General features: G+C 41.2%; 1 protein-coding gene and 1 non-coding gene across 4 annotated transcripts in view; one reads left to right on the top strand and one right to left on the bottom strand.

Moving 5' to 3' along the window:
- LOC116275386 (sorting nexin-3) overlaps positions 1 to 25,803 on the bottom strand; it is a 51,614-nt gene that overhangs the window by 13,763 nt on the left and 12,048 nt on the right. The gene's annotated exons all lie outside the window — the stretch shown is intronic.
- On the top strand, positions 19,153 to 19,256 carry LOC116275590. The gene has a single exon (XR_004184705.1). It is a non-coding gene; the product is annotated as a small nucleolar RNA U13 (small nucleolar RNA).

Below are 25,803 nucleotides of genomic sequence, written 5' to 3'. Positions count from 1 at the left end.
ACGGCCACCTAAAAAATGCCAAAAACAGCAGGGAAAGTGCTGCATACAGTGTCTGTGGTCTTACCACTAGTAGGAAATTAAATCGTACTCAGTAGACCAAGCTCATAAACCCAGAGCTTTAAAAGCGAGGGCAAGAACCGAAAACATAACACCCAGTACTTGGAAGTTACACCAGAATGTAAGAAAATTTCTGGAGACTTTGTTCTTTATAAGATTGCAAAGGCTACTTGTTGCCACTTCAGTCAACTTCTACATTTAAAAAAAAGTAACAAGAAAGATTTCTATTATCTTTTACTGGATTCCTTTTAAAGAAAAAATATGCTGGGCCTGGCGGGGTGGCTCACGTCTGTAATCCCAGCTGTTTGGGAGGCCGAGGTGGAAGGACCACGAGGTCAAGAGTTCGAGACCAGCAAGAGATCAGCCTGACCAATAGCCTGACCAATACGGTGAAACCCCGTCTCCACTAAAAATATAAAACTTAGCTGGGCATGGTGGCGGGCGCCTGTAATCCCAGCTACTTGGGAGGCTGAGGCAGGAGAACTGCTTGAACCCGGGAGGTGGAGGTGGCAGTGAGCCAAAGATCGCTCCACTGCACTCCAGCCCGAGCGACAGCAAGACTCTGACTCAAAAAAAAAAAAAAAGATGTTACCAAATCCAATAAGAAATGGTTTATGACTAAAGACACTAAAGACTATTAGGAGTGGTATGAGACCAGTATTTTATAATTAAGAAGAGATTTCAGGCCTGGCACGGTGGCTCATGCCTGTAATCCTAGTGCTCTGGGAGGCTGAGGTGGGAGGACTGCTTGACGCCAAGAGTTACCAGCCTGGGAAACATAAAAAGATTCCATCTATACAAAAAATAAAATAAATTTACTGGGCATGGTGGCATGTGCCTGTGGTCCTAACTACTTGGGAGGCTGAGGTAGGAGGATCTCTTGAACCCAGGAGTTCAAGACTGTAGTGAACTGTGATTGTACCACTGCACTCCAGCATGGGCAATGAACGAGACCCTCTCTCAAAAAAAAAAAAAAAAAAAAAAAAAAAGAAGATAGATTTTATTTTATTTGAGACAGGATCTCACTCTAACCCAGGCTGGAGAGCAGCGGCATGATCACAGCAGGGTCAAGTGATTTCTCCCACCTCAACCCCCTGGGTAGCTCAGCCTACAGGCACATGCCATCACACCTGGCTAATTTTTGTACTTTTGGTAGAGACAGGGTTTCACCATGTTGCCCAGGCTGGTCTTGAACTCCTGAGTACAAGGAATCCACCTGTATTAGACTCCCAAAGAGCTGGGATTACAGGCATGAGCCACCGTGCCCAGCCAAAAAGATTTTAAAATGTGCAAAATATCACAGAGTTTGTAGGTGACAGAAATGACTTAACACAATAACTAATGCCATACTCTACCAAAAATACTACTCAACACTATATATTCTCTTAGATTATATTCTGTCTGTTAATTCAGACCTTGAATTAATTAGCACAGAATTTGCATAGAACTGCAAAGTGTTTTACAACTGGAAGAAAAAAGTTAAGTGCCACCTGAAGGAAAGACTGGCTTCCTACTGTGTATACAGGGACATCATCTTGTAATATTAACTCCTAAGAAAGTTCTACCTATTTGTTAAGCTTAATGCCACTGGTAAATAGCTGTCACTCAACACAATAAAAGCTTTTTATTAAGGACCTTACATCCATTTTGTAGTGGTCTCAATTTTTTCCTAAGTGTATTAACTTCTCTATGTTGTATACCTTATAGCTTAGAATTCTCAACAGATGCTATTGGGCATAACAGCGTATAGGTTTCAAGCATGAAACCAAATCTCACAAGAGATTTAAAAGCACTTGAATTTTCTTTCCCAGGTAACCACAACATTTGTTCATTGTATTAATGACTAAGGAAATAATTGCACCTAACAAGACTCTTATTATACTAAAAGTCAAGCTTATATTTAAAGATGCTGGCTTGTTGTACAGAGGGTATTCTCATTCCCCACAGGGAATAAAATTAGGTCCCCTGGAGAGTAGAATAATTCCCAGAAAGAAAGCACTGGATTATTTCTCTCTAATTTCACCTATTGGCTTTTTAACCAAGTTCACCCTTCCGCATTAAAATATTAAGTCTTTGTAAGTGTCTTAAAGATAAAAAGGCCTTTACAGAGCTGAGTGTTTTCTGCAGGTGAGATTTTACATTCTGAATTCCCTCCTCTCAAATTACTTTACAAAGGGGATTAACTGCTCTCTTTATTCAAATACGTTAAGATCAAGCTTGTGAAAAGAGTCCCCTAAGAATTTTCATACTTCTGGGTACGGAAGTCTATAAAGTTAATCTCTGAAACAACATATCAAGCTTACAGGTACAATGTTGAGAGAAGAGTGCCAATTCAGCTCATTTTACCTTCCATTTTCCCTTTTGAACTTTTGACACAATCATGATTATATCTGATTCACTCTAATAGAAAGGGGAGGGGTGATGGGGGAAAAGTCCTTTCCCTTCTCTGATTAGCTAATAGTTTGATAGTTTATATACTTACAGAGGATCATGATTAGCTTAAGAAAGTTCTTTTAGTTTTCTTAACTGGTTATGATTTCTTTTTGCATGAGGACTTCTTTAGAGTTTAAAGTCACATCAAGAAATTCGAACATCACTTGCCCATTACATATGCAGTGGTTAACTTAGCTTGTTAAACATCTTCCTGATCATTACAAGGACTTGTAATTCAACGTCACCGATTAAAATAAGTAAGTGGAAAATGTGGGGGGTTTTTGTTGTTGTTTGTTCACTGCTGAAACTCCTGTGATTGGTCACTTTCAACTTATTCAACTTTTATAAAATGACTGAAGGGAGGACAGGTTTTTTACCTACAGCTTCAGGAGGACTAAACTATTATTTACTGATCATCTATAAAAGGCACCATGCTAGATAAGGTAGAATCATTATTTATAATGATGAATAAGGTGCAGACCTGGCCCTTATGAAACATATACCAACCAAGGAGGTTAGAAAATAAGCACATAAAAAGTTGAATTTCCATGGTTAAAAAGACTACAAACTGGCTGGGCATGATGGCTCAAGCCTGTAATCCCTGTACTTTGGGAGGCCAAGGTGGGCGGATCATCTGAGGTCAGGAGTTCGCAAACAGCCTGGCCAACGTGGTGAAACCCTGTCTATACTAAAAATACAAAAATCAGCCAGGCGTGGTGGCGGGTGCCTGTAAGCCCAGCTACTTGGGATGCTGAGGCAGAATTGCTTGAACCCGGGAGGTGGAGACTACAGTGAACCAAGATCGCGCCATTGCACTCCAGCCTGGGCAACAAGAGCGAAACTCTGTTAAAAAAAAAAAAAAAAAAAATTAGCTGGGCATGGTGGCACATGCCTGTAGTGGGAGGATAAGGTGTCAGGACGGCTTCAGCCTTCAAGACTGAGGCTGCATGAGCTGTGATCACATCACTCACTGCACTTCAGCCTGGGTGACAGAGGGAGACTGTCTCAAAAAAAAAAAAAAGGAGGGGGGGGCATTTTGGTGAATACATTATCCATTACTGTATTAAATGCACATAACTTTTGAATGAACAATTTCAATGGGAATTAATCCTACAAATATTTCCACACATACAAAAATATTTCAGCATTGTTTGTAATAGAAAAAAAAAAAGACCAGAAACAATAAATCTTACATTACAAACTTACATTACACAGCCTTTTACAAAATATAACTCAGCCATAGGTTAATCAGAAAAGCTGTCTAGAATGTATGACACATAAAAAGTTTCAGGCCGGGCGCGGTGGCTCATGCCTCAAATCCCAGCACTTTGAGAGGCCGAGGCGGGTGGCTCACTTGAGGTCAGGAGTTCAAGACCAGCCTGGCCAACACAGTGAAACCCCATCTCTACTAAAAATACAAACATTAGCTGGGCGAGGTGGCACGAGCCTATAATTTCTGCTACTCGGGAGGCTGCGGCAGGATAATCGCTTGAACCCGGGAGGCGGAGGTTGCAGTGAGGTGAGATCATGCCACTGCACTACCGCTTGGGCAACAGAGTGAGACTCCACCTCAACAACAACAAAAAAATTTCAGAACAGTATATTCCATAGCATAATACCATTTGTGTAATACAAAAAGCACGAAGGAATTGACAATTGATTTGGCCCGGATTCATTCATTCTTTCCCTTCCTTTTTTTTCCTTTCCTCGGTCTCTCTGCTTCCCCTCCCTCCCTGCCTTCCTTCCTTTAGAGACAGGGTCTCCCTAAGTTGCTCAGGCTGGTCTTGAACTCCTGGGCTCAAGGGATCCTTCCACCTCAGCCTCCCAAAGTGCTGGGATTTGAGGTGTGAGCCACTGCATACAGCCAGCCGGGACTCTTTTTTGTTTTGTTTTTGAGACAGAGTTTCGCTCTTGTTGCCCATGCTAGAGTGCAATGGCCTCAGCCAGGACAGAGCTAGCCATACTATAAGACAGTTGAAAACGGTGACAATGGTGTGAGCTAAATGCAGAGAAGAAGTAAGTACAGGGTATATTTAGTATATATTTCTTGAATATTCTAAAGCATAGGCAGTGGTGGGAAATAAAACTGAAAAGTTTAAACTGGACTCTAAATATAGGGCTAAGGTGCCTACCTGTGAGCACCGGGAGTTAATATGTTTGAATAGAAAAATGATAGCTATGAACAGAAAAAATAGAACAGAGAAGTTACCACAGAAGTAGAAGCCACAGATGAGCTGCATGTAGGTTTAAGGTGTAGAATTAAGAACAGATGGCTCTAGTTAATTCTTAGGTTTATCTGCTTTGAAGTGTATGGACAAGAGTCAGACTACTGAGGCAAATTACAGCAAAAATCCCTTAAAGGTTTTATCTTGGATGTCACTTTAAATGCTCTAGATTTATCCAGAAAGAATGAATTCTGAAATTAAATGTAAATCAGGCTTAAATATTGTTAACTTACTTTAAGATGACTAAAACTTTTGAAATTTAAACAGCAAGATTTAGTATTCTCTCACCCCAATATTCATATTTTCCCCCAATTTTAAGAGAAGTTTCTTAGTATCAGGCTGAGTATGAAGTGGAAGCCATAATTTTCTTCCTAGCTACTGTTCATTTTATTTCCTAACAGGTAAAAGTGTCAAATACAACCATCTGTATGAAATAGTATTTGTAGGAAATACAAGAAATATGTTATTTGTGGTAAATAACAATAGATCAGCCAATATGGGCACAGTGATCACAGACAGGTAAGATGGGAGACAAGCAAAAGTATAGCATGGGGCAAGAACCAAAAAGTAAGCCACAGCCTTCATCTATTTGTATAGGTATATATTAGCAAATGCCGAAGACAGTGAGTTTGAGTAACCCTGGACTACTTTAGACTTCAGTTTTGTTCATGGAGTTCAAAAGTTCTGCAAATCACGTTTCATCATATATCTGAAGCAAAGACAGAGGCTCAAATAATCTGGATAGCTCTCAAGGGTTCTATGTAAGAAACCCAATATTAACAGTCACTTAAAGCTATGTCAGGGCCCAAACTAACATTTAAAGAGCAGATAATTATAATTATCTGCATCTCAAAAAAGTTAAGTTCGTTGCCTGGAATCCACTGAGTCTATAAAACTATCTTATTCCACACTCAAAATATGCCTTTGTTAATTGTTATTTGCCAAATGCTAATCTGTTACCACTACTTAGTAACATTTCTTTGGAAAACTATAAAATAGATTACCAATATTATCAAAGACGACAGGAAAAAACAGAGGGTCTCGCTGTGTTGCCAAGGGTGGAGTACAGTGGCAAGATCCTAGCATACAACAGACACTTGGGCTGGAGGGATCCTCCCACCTCTGGTGGTTATTTATTTATTTATTTTTTTGAGACAGAGTCTTGCCTTGTCACTCAGGCTGGAGTGCAATGGCGCAATCTCAGCTCACTGCAACCTCTGCCTCCTGCCTCAGTCTTCCGCATAGCTGGGATTACAGGCGCGCATTACCATGCCTGGCTAATTTTTTTGTATCTTTAGTAGAGATGGGATTTCACCATGTTGGCCAGGATGGTCTTGAACTCCTGACCTTGTGATCCCCCCACCTCGACCTCCCAAAGTGCTGAGATTATCGGCGTGAGCCACTGCACATTTCAAAGGTTCTCTGGACTAAAAGCTTATTCTTCATTTAAATGACTTCTTCTCAGCCTTATTAAGAGTTCATCTAGGTTATAAACCATATCTCAAGGTCACAGGTAGACACCTTAGCCCCATATTTAGAGTGCAGTTTAAACTTTTCGGTTTTATTTCCCACCATTCCCTACGCTTTAGAATATTCAAGAATTATATACTGCACGTTGTTTCTTTAGTCATCTTTTTTTTTTTTTTTTTTTTTTTTTTCAAGGCACGAGACGGAGTCTCACTGTGTCTCCCAGGCTGGAGTGCAGTGGCGCGATCTCGGCTCACTGCAAGCTCCGCCCCCCGGGTTCACGCCATTCTCCCGCCTCAGCCTCCCAAGTAGCTGGGACTACAGGCGCCCGCTACCGCGCCCGGCTAGTTTTTTGTATTTTTAGTAGAGACGGGGTTTCACCATGTTAGCCAGGATAGTCTCAATCTCCTGACCTTGTGATCCACCCGCCTCGGCCTCCCAAAGTGCTGGGATTACAGGCTTGAGCCACCGCGCCCGGCCTCTTTAGTCATCTTTAACCTAGAAGAGTCGCCCCTGCCTTGTTGTCATTGAAGACATTGACAATAAAGAGTTCAGGCTAGCTATCTGAGCTACAGTCTACATTTGGGTTTGTCTGTTTCCTCATGACCAGTTTTGTTATGCATTATTGGCAGTAATGTTCCTAAACCACAGGAATGTTGATGTTTTCTGAGGCATCACATCACAAGGCATATAATGTCAGTTTGTCCCATGACTGGGTCACTTGGTAAGGAGAGGTCAGATTCCTCCAATAGTTATCTTTCCCACCTTTTAATACCTTTTTCTTGAACCAGCCCTTCATAATAAAATTTAGTGCCATTTAGAATTTGCCCAGCGAATTTGAACTTACAAAACTATCAGACCACAGAATAAACTCTGCTTCTTGGAGAATTCACATTTTTAGGTGAAGTTATTTATCTAACTTTAACCATTAGGAGAGAAATTGCTTTACTGAAGGAAAGCCCCACTCCCTGCCAAATACAGTATTAATATACAGATGTATTAAGTACAGTATGTTCTCAATTTGTTGATTTAATAAACAGAATTAAAGAAGGGTTTATAGTCTACTTCGATATTTGTACTCTTCTGGAGAAATTCAGGGTAATGCTCAAGCTAGTAGGTATCTTGCTTTTCATTTGCAAGATGAGAATATATTTTGCTTGGCTCATGAAAAAGTGATGAAATAATTACAAGATCCTGGGACATTCAAAGAACTAGAAAAGAACAAGACTAAAAACCTGAAGAGAATTGTTCAATGTTATTTTGTTGCTATTTGTATATACCAGGAACAAAACTGCAAAGTGATAAAATGTTAAGAGACACATGTGTATGCCAGATACTAAACCAGCCATTTTCTACAAAAAGTATTACTAATCACACAGGGTAAGATCATCAGGAATGCAAATGGACATTACATACTAAGGAAAAGATTTTTGAAACCATGGTATAGAGGTCTAAAACAAGTGCTCCCTTCAAGTCTAAGCATAAGAAACTACCACATTATTGGTCTCCAAAAAGGTAGGTCTTATACACTTACACAGGCTGACCTATTAAAGTCAGCAGCTCACAGATACCCTATATGTTACCTGATTATCACTGATAGCCAAGCAGAAAACCAAGCCTCAAAATGTGATCACCTGAATATAGCTTAACAATAGATATTAGAAAAATGTTTACTAGGTGTTTCTAGTATTTCTTCAGATAGTGTCACGTGTACATTTGAAAAGAGACTGGCAACAACATCAAAAGTATACTCAATAGGCCATACTCTATTCAACCAATCCTAAGAGATGTAAATGGATGCCCCACTACAGTTCTCATTAAACAGCCGCATTTCTCCAAATATCTACATCTAGAGATAAAAGATAAACTGAGAAGTGCTTAAGCTATTACTTCTCCCTTCAGTACTTTTGATACCTGTTTTACCCAATCTGGAACAGCATGAATAACTGGAGATATGGTTTATAACCTAGATGAACTCTTAATAAGGCTGAGAAGAAGTCATTTAAATGAAGAATAAGCTTTTAGTCCCGAGAACCTTTGAAATGTAGATTGTCACTAAGCCAAAGTATTTAGTTTCTTTCTTTAAAAAATAAGGACATGGCCTTCCAGTGATACAATTCCTCGTTATTTTAAAAGAAGTATCCTTTATGGTATAATTTCCAAAACAGTAGAGAATTATCTAGACTAGCTTAAATCCATAAACCAAGGAATTCCAGATATTTTCCTACATTGCCCATATTCTTCATTTGTGAATTAGCAACAAGACTCACTGGAGAGCTCACACAAGGTTTTCAATGAGTAATCTCTAATGAAACTGTGCAATAATAACTCTATTTTAAAGGAAAATTCATTCACAACAATTCATGCAGATTTACATAATCCTACAGGCTTATGCTGAAATAAAACTGTCTATTAATAGTCTAACACCTTTTTTGGACAATCTTTAAAATGCAAAACTATTTTCTGTATCTTCCCAACTTGTCCATGCTAAGAAACACACTCAAGTGACACCAACTAGAGAATCTCCTGCAACTGATCTAGGGTGGAATCTGGACATCAGCATTTTCAAATGATTCTCAAGTGCATCCAGGGTCAAGAACTGCTGCCCCAGGAGTTCGAGACCAGCCTGGCCAACATGGCAAAACCCTGTCTCTACTAAAAATACAAAAATTAGCCGGGCGTGGTGGCACACACCTGTAATTCCAGCAACTCGGGAGGCTGAGGCAGGAGAATCGCTTGAGACCGGGAGGCAGAGGTTGCAGTGAGCCAAGGTTGTTCCACTGCACTCCAGCCTGGCTGACAGAGGGAATAACTGCTGCCCTAGACTTAACAAATGTGAAAGAGGGTAGGAACTTGAGAATTCGTACAACCACCAAGTAATTCTGGTTTAGCTGGGACAGATATGGGCGATAATATTTTACCTCTTTAAGGGTAGTGATTTGGAATAATACTGTGAGAATGGAGTGTAAAGTCATTATAAGTAAAACTATGATGTGGAAGCCAGTTAAAGAATATTGGTTAAGAAGCTCTATTCAGTAAGTACTCGTATTTTCTAAGCTTCTACATATGGAGCATCAGGCCGCTATGGACCACAGGGATCTCAAGACATCCTCCTCAAGGGTTATATTTACATTATATTTACAGTGTGAAGGGGGGATGGGGACGGGAGAATGGAATACTCTTCCAAGATTCATTACATGTGGCATTTACAACCACAATCACATAGCTCTTTGATGTTTGAATGAAAGGGTGGAGACCAGTATTTGAGAATCAGGGTAAAATTAAAATATATATAAAACATATACATGTGACAGCTGGGTGCGGTGGCTCACGCTTGTAATCCCAGCACTTTGGGAGGCCGAGGCGGGTGGATCACCTGAGGTCAGGAGTTCAAAACCAGCCTGGCCAAAATGGCAAAACCTGTCTCTACCAAAAGTATAAAAATTAACCAGGCATGGGGGCATATGCCTGTAGTTCCAGCTACTCGGAGGCCGAGGCAGGAGAATCGCTTGAACCCAGGAGGCGAAGGTTGTGGTGAGCCAAAATTGCACCACTGCACTCTAGCCTGGGCGACAGAGTGAGACTCTGTCACAAAAAACAAAACAAAACATATACATGTGAATATACTGAGTTTGCATGGTGGACGTACAAAAGATATCCTTACAATTAAAAAACATACATACTGGCTTGTAGATATTCCATTTCAGTATACAGCCTTTTAGATTTTTATATATACAAATCTTGGCCGGGCGCGGTGGCTCAAGCCTGTAATCCCAGCACTTTGGGAGGCCGAGACGGGTGGATCACGAGGTCAGGAGATCGAGACCATCCTGGCGAACACGGTGAAACCCCGTCTCTACTAAAAAATACAAAAAACTAGCCGGGCGAGATGGCGGGCGCCTGTAGTCCCAGTTACTTGGGAGGCTGAGGCAGGAGAATGGTGTAAACCCGGGAGGCGGAGCTTGCAGAGAGCTGAGATCCGGCCACTGCACTCCAGCCCGGGCGACAGAGCGAGACTCTGTCTCAAAAAAAAAAAAAAAACAAACAAAAAAATCTTATTTTTATTAAATACATTATCAGCTTCTCATATCATTGACATGATTATATATAGGCATCCCTGGGTGAGAGGCTGTATAGTACAATGATTAAGCACACAGTTCTGGAACTAGAAAATCTGGTTTTAATCTGAATTCCTGCATTAACCAGCTATCTAACTCTGGGCAAAATGCTATGGATGAAAACTAGATGAAGCCTTGATACAGATCCAGGGAGTTTAAATATTTTCCTTAGGATAAACCCTAAAGGTGAAATTCCTAGGCCAAAGACTATAAATATTAAGTCTTCAGGCCGGGCGCGGTGGCTCAAGCCTGTAATCCCAGCACTTTGGGAGGCCGAGACGGGTGGATCATGAGGTCAGGAGATCGAGACCATCCTGGCTAACACGGTGAAACCCCGTCTCTACTAAAAAATACAAAAAAATAGCCGGGCGCGGTGGCGGGCGCCTGTAGTCCCAACTACTCGGGAGGCTGAGGCAGGAGAATGGCGTGAACCCGGGAGGCGGAGCTTGCAGTGAGCTGAGATCCGGCCACTGCACTCCAGCCTGGGCGGCAGAGCGAGACTCCGTCTCAAAAAAAAAAAAAAAAAAAAATAAATAAATAAATAAATAAATAAATAAATAAATATTAAGTCTTCAAGTTGTCCTCCAGAAAGGCTACTTTGCTGTAAAATGAGAAGAACACTGCAGTAGTAGTAGCTACTTTACTTTAGTAGCCTACAATAAACCATAACACTCAATATTTAAATATTGTTCTGTATCCTCTCTCACACTGGCTTGGCCATGTGACTGCCTTTGATCAAACATTTGTGAATTGGGGCCTGTCCTCTTGGAACATCTGTTCATAAAGACATTCTCTCTTGGGATCCTGTCACCGCTATTCTGTGAGAAGTCTAGCTCTCCCCATGAAGAACTGAGGACCTGATCTACATTCCCATCTGAGCTCCCAGCTGGCAGCCAGCCATATGACTGAGTTATCTCGAAAATAAATCTTCCAGTCCCAGTCAAGTGTCTCTACAGATATCAAGTGGAATAGAGACAAGTCATGACTTCTAAGACCTGACCAAACTGTAGAACTGTAATGAAGTGAATGTTTAATTGTAACTGTTTTTGGTCACCAACTTTTAGGGTTTTTACATAGCAATAATCAACTGAAGCAATAACCTGACTTTGGTAGAGTTATGCTAAACAAGACACAGATTATGAGAGGATAGTATTTCATCTCTAAAAACTTGGTAACTCAAAAGTATGTAGACTTGGGCCAGGTGCAGTGGCTCACACCTGTAATCCCAGCATGTTGGGATGCCACTTGAGGTCAGGAGATCACGACTAGCCTGCCCAATATGGTGAAACCCCGTCTCTACTAAAAATACAAAATTAGCCAGGCATGGTGGCACATGCCTGTAGTCCCAGCTACTCGGGAGACTGAGGCACAAGAATCGCTTGAACCTGGGAAGCAGAGGTTGCAGTGAGCTGATATCACGCACTGCACTCCAGCCTGGGCGACAGAGTGAGACTCTACCTTAAAAAAAAAAAAGTATATAAGACTTGTTATTTAACTCTTTGCTCTTTACTTCTTTTCTAATTCCTTAATTAGCTTCTGATTATATTCTGAGTAGTTGAGGTTCCTCAGTAATACAGAAAAGTCAATTAATTCTGGATTATTCAGCAAGGAAAGAATTCCTTCATAATTTAGAAATCTGATAAAATGAGCTAAAGTTTTTCTATGCTAAAGAAAGGTAAGATTCTAAATAAAAACTGTAATTTAAGACTGAGTTGCTCTCTACAATAAATAACTTACTAAACCTCTAAGAATAGTTGTATGAAACAGTTTTGGCCGGGCATGATGGCTTGTGCCTGTAATCCCAGCACTTTGGGAGGCTGAAGCAGAATGATTGCTTGAAGTCAGGAGTTCAATACCAAGCTGGCCAACACAGCAATACCCTGTCTCTCTCTCTACCTCTCTCTCTCTCTCTCTCTCTCTCTATATATATATAAAATAGTTTGCCACCTATATTATAAAAGAACAAAACTAAGCTGTTTCTTCAAAGCTTGAAGTATTACCTGGAAAACTATAAAAAACATGAAAATGAATGTTTAATAAGTCTAAATTCTCTAACACATGAGTGATACATATAGTAATAAACTCTTCCAGTCAGAGTGATTAGCTATAACAGCAACTAGACAATGACATTAAACACTACACACATGCATGCTTTAAATTTGCAGATTGACAGTAGTGCCATTACAACACTTTACTCCTTTCATAAAGCTCCACAAAGAATGTTTATTGTTCTAACAGCCTGAGAGTACTCAAATCACTAACATAAAAATCTGTTTATTAGAAATGGAAAGTAACTGTCTAAGAATCCCCCAAATAAACCATGGTTAAGAGGAGCTGCGACTTGCCATCAAAAGTTTCAATACATAATCAGGTCAGCACAATTTAAAATATTTTCTGGCTTCTTTAACTGTTAGGTATAATAAGCGTTTGAGGTGGAGCTGGAGAGCAGAATATTCTGGTTCTTTTCCTCATAATTTAAAGTTGATTTCTAAGTACTTCGGCCACCTTTCTCTCTACCTTCCAATACCTTCCCCTCTACTCTGAGTTGCAGAGTTCGTAAGAAAAGGAAATCATTCCAGATCCTTTATCTCTAGCCCTCAAATCTTACTTGGAAGCATGGTAAGATTTTAAACCATGACATCTATCAATATTGATTATGACAGCTCATTAGCCATTAAAATGATTTTACTTAGAATGCTAATAAGTACACAGCATAAAAGGCATGAAGAAACTACCATGAGGCCAGGTGCGGTGGCTCACGCCTGTAATCCCAGCACTTTGGGAGGCCGAGGCAGGCAGATCAATCACCTGAGGTCAAGAGCTCGAGACCAGCCTGGCTAACATGGTGAAGCCCCATCTCTACTAAAAATACAAAAATTAGCCAGGCATGGCGGTGAGTGCCTGTAGTCCAGCTACTCAGGAGTCTGAGGCAGGAGAATCACGTGAACCAGGGAGGCGGAGGTTGCAGTGAGCTGAAATTGCGCCACTGCACTCTAGCCTGGGGGACAAGAGTGAGACTCCGTTTCAAAAAAAAAGAATCTACCATGATAGGCTGGGTGCAGTGGCTCGTATCTGTAATCCTAGCACCTTGGAAGGCTGAGGTAAGCTGACTGCTTGAACTCAGGAGTTTGAGACCAGCCTTGGCAACATAGCAAAACCCTATCTTTACTAAAATACAAAATTAGCCAGGCATGGTGGCACACGCCTGTAGTCTCAGCTACTCGGGAGGCTGAAGTGGGAGATCACCTGAGCCCAGGAGGTCAAGGCTGAAGTGAGCTGCCCACTCCAGCCTGGGCAACAGAGCAAGACTCTGCCTCCAAAAAAAAAAAAAAAAGAATCAACTATAATGGATATCCCTCTTCCCCAAAAAGAATCTACCATGAACTACGTACATGAACATTGTGTCCCTGCATTAGCTGATTTTATGACACAGTTAAGAATTATAAGAGGATACCCAAGCAGAGTAGGTGTCACAGTACAGACAAAAATAGGTCAGGAAAGAGAATTAAAGAGAAGGAATACCACTAGGGAGGTTTCTGTAAGACAGTACACAATTTTTGGAGTACATTATGATAAAAACATGTATGTACAATGTTTCAGTCTCAGAGGCTTTAAAGCTAACAAAATTGTTCTAAGTATACTTTTTATAGCTACTTACACCATTATGTATCAAAAGCGTTTGTGAGAGCCAGGTACAGTGGCATGTGCCTGTAGTCCCAGCTACTAGAGAGCCTAAGGTAGGCGGATCCTTTGAGCCCAGGAATTTGAGACCAGCCTAGGCAACTCAGTGAAACCTCCACCTCAAACCCCCCTAAAAAAGAAATTTTTTTTTAAAAAAAAGTGTCCCAGTTTTGATGCTCACATTTGTGGATGAAGAGTTTAAAGTCTCTTATTTTTCCGCTCACCTAAGAAATTCCAGGTTTTATTCACTAAGGCTGTATCTTAACAAGGTTCAAATAATTGGTGTATCACTTTTGTAGTGGAAGTTCTTGACATGTTGCATGAGGTGGGGGGAAAATGCAAACAAATAAATATTTGCTTTGTACCAATGATAAGAGCTAACCACAAACCCGTGACACCTTTTCTTTCTTTTTTTTTGGAGACAGAGCCTCACAGGTCACCCAGGCTGGACTGCCATGTGCAATCTCGGTTCACTGAAACTTCCATCTCCTGGGTTCAAGCGGTTTTCCTACGTCAGCCTCCTGAGTAGCTAGAATTACATGCATGTGCCCCCAAATCCTGCTAATTATTATTATTATTATTATTATTTTTTTGAGACGGAGTCTCGCTCTGTCGCCCAGGCTGGAGTACAGTGGCTGGATCTCAGCTCACTGCAAGCTCCACCTCCCGGGTTTACGCCATTCTCCTGCCTCAGCCTCCAGAGTAGCTGGGACTACAGGCGCCCGCCACCTCGCCCGGCTAGTTTTTTGTATTTTTCAGTAGAGACGGGGTTTCATCACATTGGCCAGGCTGTTCTCGAACTCCTGACCTCAAGTGATCCACTCGCCTCAGCCTCCCAAAGCGCTGGGATTACAGGCGTGAGCCACTGTGCCCAGCCCTTGATGCCTTTTCTGATTCCTAGAAGTAGCAGGGAAAAATGGATTAGTCAAGCAGACCCGGGATCAACTCCTCTTTCTGGAACTCATTAACAGTATGATCACGCCAAATTACCAAATTACTTTCCTTCTCTAATCTGAGTTTTACCATCTTTAAAATGAGCCAGGTGCAGTGGCTCATGTTTGTGATCCCAGCTACTCCGGAGGACTGCTTGAGGCCAAGAGTTCAAGACCAGCCTGGGCAACATAGCAAGACCCTGTCTCAAGAAAGAAAAGAAAAGAAAAGAAAGCAAAAGAAAGGAAAAGAAAGGAAAGGAAAAGGAAAAGAAAAGAAAGAAAATACTGTCAATTACCTTAATAATTAAGTAGAAACTATTATTATACATTCTTCTCACATATTGTCACAGGTTATCACTTACTGAATACTTAATGTAGGGCAAATATTATGCCTTAAGTCACATTTACTCCCCTGAAGTTTTATTTTATGGTTGAAGACATTCAAAAGAGAAGAATTAAGCAACTTGTTCAAGGTCACATTTCCATTAACAAGAGAGAGGATTCTTGCACAGGTTCAACTTTAAAGTCTATGCTCTAAAGTCATACTATGGTTATAGTACCTGACCCAAAGCAGATATTAAATAAAGCTTTAAAACTCTACTAAATGAGCATTTAATGACTACCTCGACAACTACTATGTTCAAGGGGCATGGGAATATTTGATTAAGAGGCTTCTAAAAACATTTAAACACTGCATAAAAAGTGTTTCTGAGCACCCATAAATTAAGAGTAAAAGCATAATAACGTAAAGAAAAACATAACATGAATAAGACCATTTCTCTTAAAAATATGAGAACCTAAAAGGTATAAAATAAAAAGGTAAAGGGGGAACTGCTGGAATAGTAGAGTGAAGTTCAACAGAGCCTCTCTCCAAAATTCAATGAAAAAAACTAGACAAACACACCAAACCACCATATCAGAACTCTGGAAAGTGGGCACAGGCGTATAACAAATTGAAAAGTGATCATTCAAGAAAAACTACTCAACTCAGTTAAGAAGAGCAGAAGTCTGCATGTGAGTTTTTTGTTTTTGTTTTTGAGAAGGAGTCTCGCTCTTGTTGCCCAGGCTGGAGTGCAGTGGTGCGATTTCAGCTTTTGGCAACCTCTGCCTTGTGGGTTCAAGCGATTCTTCTGCCTCAGCCTCCCGAGTAGCTGGGATTACGGGCACCCGCCACCACGCCTGGCTAATTTTTGTATTTTCAGTAGATATGCAGTTTCACCATGTTAGCCAGGCTGGTCTCAAAATCCTGACCTCAGGTGATCCACCCGCCTCGGCCTTCCAGAGTGTTGGGATTACAGGCATGAGCCACCGTGCCCAGCCAGAAGTCTGTGTGTTTTAACCTAGGGCTATTGTTACCATGTTCCACCAGCTCTATCAATGGTAGTTCTACCAGGATGGGGCAAGCTGTGAAAACCAACACCATCACTGCTGGAGGGGGGCCACTGGTTAGGAGTAGAATATAGAAAAGTCCCAAATGCGGGACTATTGTTGAAACCAACAGCAATATTGGCAGCAAACAGTTGGGAAGGCTAATATTGCAGCAACCCAAGGTTGCAATATTGGGGGCAAGCAACAAACCAGCAGACTTACCAGAAGAATTACATAGCCATGGTGGGCCTTGATTAGCTCCCAGGTATCTGTGGAGGTCTGAGGGTCTGTGTGATGTCAGGCGCGGTGGTTCACGCCTGTAATCCTAGCACTTTGGGAGTCTGAGGCAGGTGGATCACGAGGTCAGGAGTATGAGACCAGCCTGGCCAACATGGTGAAACCCTGTCTCTACTAAAAATACAAAAAATTAGCTGGGTATGGTGGCACATGCCTATAATCCCAGCTACTTGGGAGGCTGAGGCAGAAGAATCTCTTGAACCCAGGAGGTCCAATGGAGGCTGCAGTGAGCCAAGATCACGCCACTGCACTCAAGCTTGAGCGACAGAGCAAGACTCCGTCTCAAAAAAAAAAGTATGTGTGCTTACACAAAGCTGTATGCATGCTCAGCTGGAAAGGACCCTAGTCATAGAAACATCCATGGCTCAATGACACCTTTAACAGACACAGGACAGCCATGGACATGAGAAGACGGCACGAAGTAAAAGCTGGGGCAAACTTGTAAACTGCCTGAACTTTGACTTTGTTTTCCAACTTGCATTGGCAAAAAGCAGAAGCTAGTCAGGTGCAGTGGCTCACGCCTGTAATCCTAACACTTTGGAAGGCGAAGGTGGGAGGACTGCTTAAGGCTAGGAGTTCAAGACCAACCTGGCCAACAGAGCAAGACCCTGTCTCTTAAAAAAGAAAAAGGCTGAAGCCTCACTGGCTGCAGTAGCTACGCATAACCTTTGACCAGTCATTTCTGACCACTAAGAGAAACTGACAAACTGACTCAGGGTGACCCTTAGAAAACCTGGCAAAAAAAAATTGATCTCTGCTATCACCACCTCATACTACAGACTTAATGCAGGCAACTCCCTAAAAAAAAAATAGCAACCACCACCTCCCTTTGGGAAGGGGCAGGAGGCAATCTAACTCAGAGTCTCCACAATGTATTATCTAAAACGTTCAGTTTAACAAAAAATTATGAGACATGCAAAGAAACTGGAAAGTGTGAGCCATAGATAGGATAAAAAGTCAGAAACTGTCTCTGGGGAGGTTCAGCTGTTCAGCTGTCCAGGATTTCCAAGCAGCTATCAATACGTTCAAATTAAAGGAAACCATGCTTAAAGAACTGAAAGAAAAGCATGATGACAATGATTCAAGGAATAGAGAATCTCAACAAAAAGATTATAAAAAAAAAAAACACTGAATTGGACCTCTACAGCTGAAAAGTATAATAGCTGAAACGAAAAATTAACTGAAGGGGATCAACAGTGGATTCAAACTGGCAGACAAAAGCATCAGCAAACTTGAAGACACATCAAGAAATTGTCCAATCTGAAAAGCAGAAAGAAAGAAAAAAATAAGAATGAACAGAGTCTCAGGGACCTGTAGGATACCAACAAGCCTATCAACACACATGTAACGGGAGTCCCATGATGACAGAAACAATAAATAATGGCTCAAAACTTTAAAAATTTGACTAAACCCTTAATCTATACATCCAAGAAGCTCAATGAACTCTAAGTAGGATAAACACAAAGAGATCCCCACCCAACAATCACAGTAAAACTGTTAAAAGCTAAAGAAAAGCAAAATCTTGAATTTAGTGGCAAGAGAAATCTACTCATCAATACAGGGGATCCATAGTAAGATTAAGAGCTGACTTCTCACCAGAAACAATGGAGACAAGGAAGCAGTAGCATATTAAGAGTGCTCAAAGAAAAAAAGAAAATCAACAAAGAATTCCCTATCCAGTGTGGTAGGCTGAATTCCAAGATGGTGCCTAAAATTGCCACCACTTGGCAGACACACCTCCCTGAGAATGTGAGAAAGGCCTATGAATGAGATGGATGTCACTTCCATAATTAGGTTACATTACATGGCAAAGGTGAAGGGATTTTACAGATATTAAACTCCCTAATCAGTTTGACTTTGACTTCACCGAGTTTTTTTGTGAGTAGTCTTGACTTAACCAGGTGAGCCCCTTAAAAAGGGGCTTTAGTCTTCACTGAGATCAAAGAGGTTTTTTTCCACTGGCCTTTAAGAGGAAGGCTACTCTAAACTCTACAGCTCCAGGAAAATAATACTGCCCACAACTGTGTAAGCCTGGAAGAGAACTCCGGAGCCTTAGATGAAACCACAACCCTGACCAACCTTCCTTGATTATAGGCACTGTGAGACTCCAAGCAAAATGTCCAGATAAGCCATATTCAGACTTCTCACTTACAGAAACTTGTGAGATATTTGGTGGTGTTTTTTAAATAATTAAAAACTCAATCTATTTATTTAAATTTTTACTTTTTCAAAGACACAGTGTCTTGCTTATTTCCCAGGCTGGAGTACAGGCTATTTACAGGCATGATCACAGCACAATGCAGCCGCCTCAAACTCCTGGGCTAAAGTGATTCTCCTGTCTTAGCCTCCTGTGTAGATGGGACTATAGGCACAAACCACTGCACCTGGCTGGGGGTGTTTTGAGAGCTACAATTGTGGTAATTTTTAATTCAGCAATAAAAAACTAATACATCTAACAAGACTATCCTTCAAAAATAAAAACATGAAGACAGTCTCAGACAAAAAAAAAAAAAAAAAAAAAAGACTACAAGCCTTCATACTTAGCAGACCTGACTTATAAGAAATACTAAAGAAATCCTTCTGTAGTTTGTAAGCATGATGATTGGGTTTTCATGCTCATGTGTGTGACATGCCTCCTTCAAACCTTGTTATGACTTCAGCACATTACCCATCTGATGGGAACCTTAGAAGAAGAAAAAAGAAATACTAAAGAAAGCCCTTCAGGCTGAAAAAAATGATACCAGATGGTAAATGAAATCCACATGAAGAGCCAGGTGTGGTGGCTCACACCTGTAATCCCAGTATTTTAGGAGGCCAAGGGCGGGGTGGATCACCTGAGGTTGAGAGTTCGAGACCAGCCTGGCCACCATGGTGAAACTCCCTCTCCACTGAAAATACAAAAATTAGCCAGGCGTGGTGGTATGCGCCTGTAATCCCAGCTACTTGGAAGGCTGAGGCACAAGAATCGCATGAACCTGGGAGGTGAAGGTTGCAGTGAGCCGAGATTGTGCCACTGCACCCCAGCCTGGGTGAGAAAGTGAGACTCTGCCTCAAAAATCAAAACAGGTTAAAAGTGAAAGGACAGAAAATTACATACCCTGCAAATACTCATAAAAAAACTGGACTGGCTATATTAGTGTTAGATAAAGTAGACTGTAAAACACAACAGATGAGTAAGAACTGAGGGTTCTTGGCAAAAAGTCATAAAGAACTACTTTTTTCCTTGCTTTGATAGTTTGAAGGGAAAGAAACTGCCCTCTCCAGTTCCCCCCCCTTTTTTTTTCCTTCTTTATGAGATGGTAGGTCTCACCCTGTCACCCAGGGTGGAGTGCAGTAGTGCAATCCTGGCCCACTGCAGCCTTGACCTCCTGGGCTCAAACAATCCTCCCACCTCAGTCTCCCGAGTAGCTGGGACTATAGGTGCACGCCACCATACCTAGCTAATTTTTGTATTTTTTGTAGAGAGGAGGGTCTCATTATGTTACCCAAACTGGTTTTTTACTCTTGACCTCAAGTGATCCTCCTGCTTTGGCCTTCCAAAGTTCTGGGATTACAGGAGATAGCCACTGTACCTGGCCCCTCCATACTATTTGTTTCCATATTTATTACTGCGGTAAAATATGCATAACATAAAATTATCATTTTCAGCATGTTTAAGTGTACAGAGTTCTGTGGCATTAAGTAAATCCATATTGTTATGCAAACATCACCACCATCAATCTCTAGAATATCCACATTTAAAATAATATAGTCTGTAAGAATATAAGGAATTTTTTCTTTTTTCTTTTTTGGCTCTGTTGCCAGGTGGGAGTGCGGTGGCACTATCTCAGCTCACTGCAACCTGCAACCTCTACCTCTTGGGTTCAAGAAATTATGTCTCAGCCTTCCCAGTAGCTGGGACTACAGGCATTCGTCACCATGCCCGCCTAATTTTTCGTATTTTTAGTAGAGATGGGGTTTCGTCATGTTGCCAGTCTGGTCTTGAACTTCTGACCTCAAGTAATCCACCCACCTCGGCCTCCTAAAGTGCTGGGGTTACAGGCATGAGCCACTGTGCCCGGCCAAGAAAATTTTTTTTTTTTTTTAAAGTTCTGGGATACTTGTGCAAAACGTGCAGGTTTGTTACATAGGTATACATGTGCCATGGTGGTTTGCTGCACCTGTCAACCCGTCATCTAGGTTTTAAGCCCCACATGCATTAGGTATTTGTTCTAATGCTCTCCCTCCCCTTGTCCCCCAGTCCCTGGCAGGTCCTGGTGTGTGATGTTCCCCTCCCTGTGTCCATGTGTTCTCATTGTTCATCTCCCACTAATGAGTGAAAACATGCGGTGTTTGGTTTTCTGTTCCTGTGTTAGTTTGCTGAGGATGGTGGTTTCCAATTTCATCCATGTCCCTGCAAAGGACATGAACTCATTCTTTTTTATGGCTGCATAGTATTCCATGGTGTATATGTGCCACATTTTCTTTATCCAGTCTATCACTGATGGGCATTTGGGTGGGTTCCAAGTCTTCACTATTGTAAATAGTGCTGCAATAAACATACGTGTGCATGTGTCTTTATAGGAGAATGATTTATAATCCTTTGGGTATATATCCAGTAATGGGATTGCTGGATCAAATGGTATATTTCTGGTTCTAGATCCTTGAGGAAATGCCACATTGTCTTCCACAATGGTTGAACTAATTTACACTCCCACCAACAGTGTAAAAGCGTTCCTACTTCTCCACATCGTCGCATCCGTTGTTTCCTGACATTTTAATGACCACCATTCTAACTAGCGTGAGATGGTATCTCACTGTAGTTTTGATTTGCATTTCTCTAATGACCAATGATGATGAGATTTTTAAAATATGTTTGTTGGCCACGTAAATGTCTTCTTTTGAGAAGCGTCTGTTCATATCCTTCACCCACTTTTTGAAGGGGTTGTTTTTTTCTTGTAAATTTAAGTTCCTTGTAGATTCTGGATATTAGACCTTTGTCAGATGGATAGATTGCAAAAATTTTCTCCCATTCTGTAGGTTGCCTGCTCACCCTGATAATAGTTTCTTTTGCTGTGCTGAACCTTTTTAATTAGATTCCATTTGTCAATTTTGGCTTTTGCTGCCATTGCTTTTGGTGTTTTAGTCATGAAGTCTTTGCTCATGTCTATGTTCTGAATGGCACTGCCTAGGTTTTATTCTAGGGTTCTTATGGTTTTAGGTTTTACATTTAAGTCTTTAATCCATCAGAGTTAATTTTTGTATAAGGTGTAAAGAAGGGGTCCAGTTTGTTTTCTGTATATGGCTAACCAGTTTTCCCAGCACTGTTTATTAAATAGGGAATCCTTTCCCCATTGCTTGTTTTTGTCAGGTTTCTCGAGGATCAGATGGTTGTAGATGTGTGGTGTTATTTCTGAGGCCTCTAAGTAAGAAATTCTTAAAAGAGCTTTGAGCATTCCTTTTTTTTTTTTTTTTTTTTTTGAGATAGGGTCATGCCCTGTTGCCCTGGCTAGACTACAGACGTGCAATCTCAGCTCACTACAACCTCTGCCTCCCAGGTTCAAGTGATTCTCCTGCCTCAGCCTCCCGACTAGCTGGGATTACAGGCGCACACCACCATGTCTGCCTAATTTTTTTTTTTTTTTTTTTTTTTGGTCTTTTTAGTAGAGACAGGGTTTCACCATGTTGGACAGGCTGGTCTCAAACTCCTGATCTCTGGTGATCCACCCACCTTGGCCTCCCAAAATGCTGGGATTATAGGCATGAGACACTGCACCTGCTCTTTTTTTTTTTCTTAAAATTGTGTTGATTCTTTTTATTTTTTTTGCCTGGGAACACAAACTCATTATAGAAGAGAATGTGTTCTCAGCATTTTATTTTATTTTTTTTTAAGAGATAGGGTTTGCTGTGTTGCCCAGGCTAGAGTGCAGTGGCAAGATCATAACTCAGTGCAGATTCTAATTCCTGGCCTCAAACGATCCTCCTACCTCAGCCTCCCAAATAGCTAAGACTACAGGCTCAAGTCCACACTGGATTACCTTTTGGCAAGAGGAATCAGGAAAGATCATTAGAGTTTAGCATGGGAAAAGAGCAAGTAAACTTTCTTAGCTATATCATAAAGCATGATCAGGAAGTGATATGGTTTGGTTGTATGTCCCTACCCAAATCTCATCTTGAATTGTAACCCCCACGTGTAACCCCCCAGGTGACTGGATCATGGGGGCGGTTCCGCCATGCTCTCCTCGTGATAATGAGTGAGTTATCACGAAAGCTGACGGTTTTATAAGGGGCTCTTTCTGCTCACTTTCTCTTTCCTGGCGCCTTGTGAAGCAGGTACTTGCTTCTTCTTTGCCTTCCATGCTTGTAAGTTTCCTGAGGCCTCCCCAGCTATGCAGTACTGTGAGTCAATTAAACCTCTTTCCTTTATAAATTACCCAGTCTCAGGTAGTAAATTTATAGTGTGAAAATGGAGTAAGACAGGAGGAAACAGGAAACGATTATTGCTAAGTAAGAACGATGAAGTGGTCGATATCTATGATCTATTTTTTGAGTGTGTGACCAGGTCTCACTCTGTCACCTAGGCTGGAGTGCAGTAGCATGACCACGGCTTAATGTAGCCTCGACCTCTTGGGCTCAAGTGATCCTTCTACCTCAGCCTCCTAAGTAGTTGGGACTACTAGTCCATGCCACTATGCCCAGCTAATTAAAAAAAAAAAAGTTTAAGTCTCCCTGTGTTGCCCAGGCTGGTCTTGAATGCCTGGGCTCAAGTGATCTTCCCACCTCTGCCTCCCAAAGTGCTAAAATTATAGGCATGAGCCACCATGTCCAGTCTATCATCTGTTTTAAGTGGAAATAATAGTGATTACAGTTTGTAAGAAAATGCAGTAGAATAAACTATATCAGAGAAAACACAGAGTGAAAGTGCCTACCATACCGCCTGAACACAGATGCTTAAAACAAATTATAGCCAGGTGCAGTGACTCATGCCTGTAATCTCAGCACTCTGGGAGGCAGAGGAAGGAGGATTGCTTGAGCTCAGGAGTTCAAAACCAGCCTGGGCAACACAGCGAGACCCTGTCTCTGTTTATTAAAAAAATAAAATTAAAATAACAATTTTAAAACCAAATTATACATTATATATAAAATTATAAATAAAAATCGAGAAAAATGTTTGAGTCAGAGAGTAACAAGGAACCACTCCAGTATTATTACTGTGCGATTCTGGCAGGCCATTGACGTCAGATGTTGGCAGTGAAGGGCAGAAGAGACAGGTGCTCCCCCTACCTAAAACACTACTGGCTCTCTTTTTGCCCTCACACACTTCTGGCCCCTCAGGGCAGACCTGGGTTTCCACTACACCTTATGCATATTTTACGAATTTACCTCTCCCTACTCTCCTTACCACCAGTTTGGAAGCTTCTAAAGGCTAGGCATGTCTTATTCATCTCTTAAACAAGCATCTAGCAATGTCTGGAATATAGCAGACAGTTCATAAATGTTCATTTATTGGACAGTTCTGGGGAAAACTTATCAGAGAAATCTAGCCCTGTTTCAGGCGGTTGGGAACTTACTAAATGCAGTAACATATGTTATTAAACTTAGCATTCCAAGTACTCGATAAAGCAACTGACCCACAGGAGCTACTCAAGTTAAAATCAACAACTCTAAAAAAGAAATTTAGTTAGAAAAAAACAATTGATCAGATGTCTTGAAGGAAGAAAACTCAGCAAATATCAATTATAGATAAGAATCATATCCTGATGTCTAAAGAAAAACGCTCTAAAATGGCAATTTATCCCAACTTAAGTATATCAACATAATCTGGCCTTATAAACTAAGACAAAAATTCTATCAGTTTACTGCGTTGTCCCATTTAGAGTCGGTATCACAGTTTCTCAATTTTCCACTTAACTCCTTCCTTTCTTTTTTTGAGACAGGGTCTCACTCTGTCACCCAGGCTGGAGTGCAGTGGTACCATTATAGCTCACTGCAGCCTCAACCTCCTGGGCTCAAATGAGTCTCCCACCTCAACCTCCTGAGTAGCTGGGACTACAGGTGTGCACCACCACACCCAGCTTTTAGACAGACAGACAAAGTTTGTAGAAAGGACTTACCTAATAGTTCAACCAAGACTAATTTAAATTTTAATAACTATTATTTATACAATGGCACACTGCCCTGTTACATAGGGGTTTAACATGTAAGAACACGAAACATTAAGACAGGTGTAATGGCTCACATCTGTAGTACCAGCTACTCAGAAGACTGAGGCAGATAAGAGGATTGCTTGAGCTCAGGAGTTCAAGACCAACCTGGGCTACATAGTGATATTCTGTCTCTTAAAAAACACACACACACATAAAACCCCACAAATCATTAAATGATGATACTGTATAAGAAATTAATTAATTATACAAAAATTAGCTGGGCGTGGTGGCACGCGCCTGTAATCCCAGCTACTCGGGAGGCTGAGGCAGGAGAATCGCTTGAACCCGGGAAGTGGAGGTTGCAGTGAGCCAAGATCGCGCCACTGCACTCCAGCCTGGCAACAGAGTGAGACTCCGTCTCAAAAAAAGAAAAAATTAATTAATTCTGGCTAGAAAATATCTAAACCATGATCCTGGCTAGAACTGATTGCAGTCAATTTTGTTTTGCATCATCTTCAGTGTTGGCACTGGTTTGCTGACCGACCCTGAACCACCATGTACCTGGTGCCCACTAGTTTATCAGCACCAACTTTCTTTGCTTTATGTGGGTATTCAAAGGAGTTTACATAAATGGCTTCGAGTGAGAAAATAAACTTCAAAAGTTGAAAATCCTTGTGCCTGGCCTTAGTATTACCAGTGGGATGACAACACAAAGTTACAATTTCTATGTAAAACTGGACCTCTAGGAGGAAAGAATGGTATCTAATATTTCATTCACCACCCAACAATAGGGCTATGCATTAAGATCCTATTATTTGATGAATGTGCAGTGTTATATTTAATGACTATTTCCTCAGTCGTTTACTACTGGCTTCCTAAATGAATATTCTTTCCATAGCCTCAAGATATTTTTTAGGGTTTGAGACAGGGTTCTACTCTGTCACATAGGCTGGAGTGCAGTGGTGTGATCTTGGCTCACTGCAACATCCGCCTCCAGGGTGCAAGTGATCCTCCCACCTCAGGCTCTTGAGTAGCTGGGACTACAGGGGCACACCACCACATCTGGCTAATTTTTATATTTTTAGTAGAGACAGGGTTT

The sequence above is a fragment of the Papio anubis genome, chromosome 6, assembly GCF_008728515.1.
Source record: "Papio anubis isolate 15944 chromosome 6, Panubis1.0, whole genome shotgun sequence".
Classification (NCBI taxonomy): Eukaryota; Metazoa; Chordata; class Mammalia; order Primates; family Cercopithecidae; genus Papio; species Papio anubis.
Note: the sequence above shows the minus strand (reverse complement) of the source record. Positions and strands in the feature narration are given on the sequence as shown.